This window comes from Myotis myotis, unplaced genomic scaffold (assembly GCF_014108235.1).
Source record: "Myotis myotis isolate mMyoMyo1 unplaced genomic scaffold, mMyoMyo1.p scaffold_m19_p_39, whole genome shotgun sequence".
Taxonomy (NCBI): Eukaryota; Metazoa; Chordata; class Mammalia; order Chiroptera; family Vespertilionidae; genus Myotis; species Myotis myotis.
Window position 1 is genome coordinate 183,621 of NW_023416345.1, and position 4,064 is coordinate 187,684.

The following is a 4,064-nucleotide window of genomic DNA, read 5'->3' on the forward strand; positions in this document are numbered from 1 at the left end:
ATTTCAGCTATACTGAGGTATAGTTGATACAAAATTGTAAATTTAAAAAAATATATATTTTTATTGATTTCAGAGAAGAAGGGAGAGGAGAGAGAGATAGAAACATCAGTGATGAGGGAGAATCATCGATCGGTTGCCTCCTGCACGCCCCACACTGGGGATGGAGCCCACAACCAGGGCCTGTGCCCTAACTGGGAATGGAACCAGGACCTCCTGGTTCATAGATCAACGCTAACCACGGAGCTACACTGGCCAGGTGAAATTGTAAATTTTCAGTGTACATTCTGGTGATTTGGTATTCACATATGCCGTGAAAGGATGACTCCATCTAGTGAATTAACACCATCATCTCACTTGTGTCTTGCTTTGTTTTTGGTGAGAGCATTTACGTTCTACTCTCTTAGCAGATTTTGGTCATAGGACACAGCGTTATTAACTGGGGTCACTGTTAAGTCTGATCAAACAATTGAATCGATCCCCTCCACTGGGAAACCGACCGTGAGACCGTTTCACAGCCGCCGCCCCCCTCGCTTAGATTGCATGCCCTTTGCTAAGCCAGTAGCTCCCCCGACTTGCCCAGGATCCGGCCGGCCCAGAGCTCCCCTGCCTGGAAAGCCCGCCTGGCATCCTTTAAAGTCACTGACTCCCTGGTCCCTGGATGCTGATGCCATTTTGGGGGCCCAGCCCATCTGGTTTCCAAGCGACCTAATCCTATATAGTAAAAGGGTAATATGCAAATTGACCCTAACAGCAGAACAACTGGGAATGACTGGTCACTATGACACACACTGACCACCAGGGGGCAGATGCTCAATGCAGGAGCTGCCCTCTGGTGGTCAGGGCACTCTCACAGGGGGGAGCTCTGCTCAGCCACAAGCCAGGCTGATGGCTGCCAGCACAGCGGTGGTGGTGGGAGCCTCTCCCGCCTCCTCAGCAGTGCTAAGGATGTCCGACTGCAGCTTAGGCCTGCTCCCCGCTGGCAAGTGGACATCCCCCGAGGGCTGCCGGGCTGCCAGAGGGATGTCTGATTGCCAGCTTAGGCCTGATCTCCTGGGGAACAGGCCTAAGCCAGCAGGTGGTCATCCCCAGGGGGTCCCAGACTGCAAGAGGGCACAGTCCGGGCTGAGGGACCCCCCCCCCCCGCCCGAGTGCACAAATTTTTGTGCCCCGGGCCTCTAGTAAATTCATAATTCTTTACCCCTTTGGGCCTCATGCATTCTTCCTTCAGTGACCTTAATAGTCACCAGGTTCCGCGCTGGCTTCTCTGACCTTATTCATCTTAGAGCCCAAAGCTTACACCCTTCATCCCCACCCCTCCCACCCCCCTCCAGGCTCTGGCCCCCACCGCTCCCCTCCCTGCTGTCGCCTGTGTTCTTCTTGAGCTACTGAAGGTTTGCCCTTGACACGCACCAGGGCAGTGCACCCGGATGGAGCACGTGTCCTTCGTCCTCAAGGCCCTGCCCCCGGGAACCAGGCCTAGGCCTGCCCTGCTGAACTCAGCGGCAGGGGGAGGTCACCTTCAGGGCTCAGCTGGTTTTCCCGTTGGGGCAACCATTGAGTTCGTGTCATCTATATCTGCTTGAGGATGCAGCCACGAAGGACAGCGCCTGCGACTTCCCTCACTGTGCTCTGCTTGTCCGAGTTTAGTAGCAAGATCATGATGACCTCAAATGCTTTGAGAAGTTTTCACTCTTTCCTTTCTTAAATCTATTCCTTGAAATTTGGACAACCAGCCTGCTTAAAAGCAAAAAATTAAACCAAACAAAAACTGACCGAACACCACCGAAAAGAGCTGTGTTCTCCCTCCCTTCTTCCCTCCCTCTCTCCTCTCTTCTTCCCTCCCTCTTTCTCTCTCTGACCCTCCCCCTTATGTCGGTGAATCCCACCCTGTGTTCTTCAATCAGCTGTCAGCTGAAGTGCTCACGTGAGGGGCTTTGCAGATGTGACCACAGCCCAAGTCATGGCCCTGACAATGGCAATTACCCAGGTGGGGTTCTCCCTGCAGAGGTGGGGTTCCCCTTGCAGAGGTTGGGGTTTTCCCTGCAGAGGTGGGGTTCCCCTTGCAGAGTTGGGGTTCCCCCTGCAGAGGTGGGGTTCCCCCTGTAGGTGGAAGAGCAGGAAGCAGGAAATGCTTGGGGTGAGAGGAGGATTCAGCACATTCTTGTTGATGGGAAGGAGGGACCAGGGGAGCAGGGCTGTGGCTGCCCCAGGAGCCCAGCGTGGCCCCAGCGGGCAGTCGCCAGGGTGGGAACCTCAGAGCCGCATCCAGAGAACTGGGCCTTGCCAACACCTGGACGGGCACGGACATGGGTTCTTCCCCCAGGGACTGACACCTCACCCAGCTCCAGCCTGGCAGCTCCCACAGGAAGACCTGCGAGCGGGGCGTGGGTGCTGCTTTAGCTGCGAAGCCCGCACGGACTTTGTCCTGGTCACAGAGCTCTGGCAGCACGGTCAGCGTGGGGGCTGACGTCCGACCGCCTTCATACATTACGAAGTTATTACTTCTGTATTTAGAGACTAGATCTATAATTGAATCAATTTGAATACTTATATTTTAAGGATGATTGCCTTTATAATTTATGTTTTTATACATAATATATGAGTTTGCAAATACATGTGAAGATACCAGGGTCAATATTACAGAAAAAGGTAATCATCCGAATGGATGCCAGAAGATCTATAAGGCACGAATAAGCTAATGATCACTAAATAAAGTGTCATGTGGTCAGCACTCACACACACACATTTTCCAAGGTGATCCCTGCCTCCTGCACTTCCTGGGATTTTATAAAACAGTAAACGGTGGAGCCAGAGGGGAGTTCAGGTGACAGACACAGGACACGAGGCCGGGAAAGGATTTCTCTGACGGAGCTGAGCGCTGAGGACCTGCCTGGGATGGAGACCCTCCAGCTTTCTTTCCTACGAGAAGCCCGGTGCACGACATGCGTGCACTTGTGGGGGGGTCCCCCTCAGCCCAGCCTGAGCCTTTAGCAGTCCAGGAGCCCTCGGGGGATATCTGACTGACGGCGGGGAGCAGGCCTAAGCCGAAGGAGGCGGGAGAGGCTCATCACCACCACTGTGCTTCCAGCCATCAGCCCGGCTTGTGGCTGAGCGGTGCTCCTCCTGAGGGAGCGCACTGACCACCAAGGGGCAGCTCCTGCATTGAGCGTCTGCCCCCTGGTGGTCAGTGTGCATCATAGCGACCGGTCGTTCCACTGTTCGGTTGATTTGCATATTAGCCTTTTATTATATAGGATTATTATTATATTTTTAATTCTCACCCGAGAAGTGAGGATATTTTTTTCATTGATTTTCAGAGAGAGTGGAAAGAAAGGGGGGAGAGGGGGCAGAGGGAGAGAGGCAGAGGGAGAGAGAGAGAGGGAGAGAGGGAGAGAGGGAGAGAGAGAGAGAGAGACATCTGTTGACTTCCTCCTGCTCGAGCCTGGACCAGGACCGGGGATTGAACCTGCAGTTGAAGTGCATGCCCTTGACCGGGAGTCGAGCTCGGGACCCGTGGTCCTGCAGATCTTGCTCTAACCACTGAGAAACAGGTCAGAGCTGCAACTTTAGTTTTTACTCTTGGGGGGGCGGGGAAACCTCTTCTTTTGAATTAATTTCCCAAGATTCATTTATCCCATGATGAATTCCATAGAGGGAGGGATTTTGCCTCCAGTTTTTTTTAGTCAACAATTTGTTATTTTATTATTAATAATATTATTATTTTAATCCTCATCCGAGAATATTTTTCCATTGATTTTTAGGGAGAGTGGAAGAGGGAGGGAAAGACAGAGACAACCATCGATGTGAGAGAAACACGTTGCTTGGTTGCCCTCTGCATGCGCCCTGACCAGGGCCTGGGCCAGGGAGGAACCTGCAACTGAGGCATTGCCCTTAATGGAATTGAACCCAGGACCCTTTGGTCCTCAGGCCGACGCTCTAGCCATTAAGCCACACCAGCTAGGGCTTGCCTCCAGGTGTTAAAAGTTGTTAACTAAACCCAGGTGCGCACAGCGTGTGTTGAGAAGAGTTCACATGGGGGCACCGTCCTGCCTGTGGCACACGGG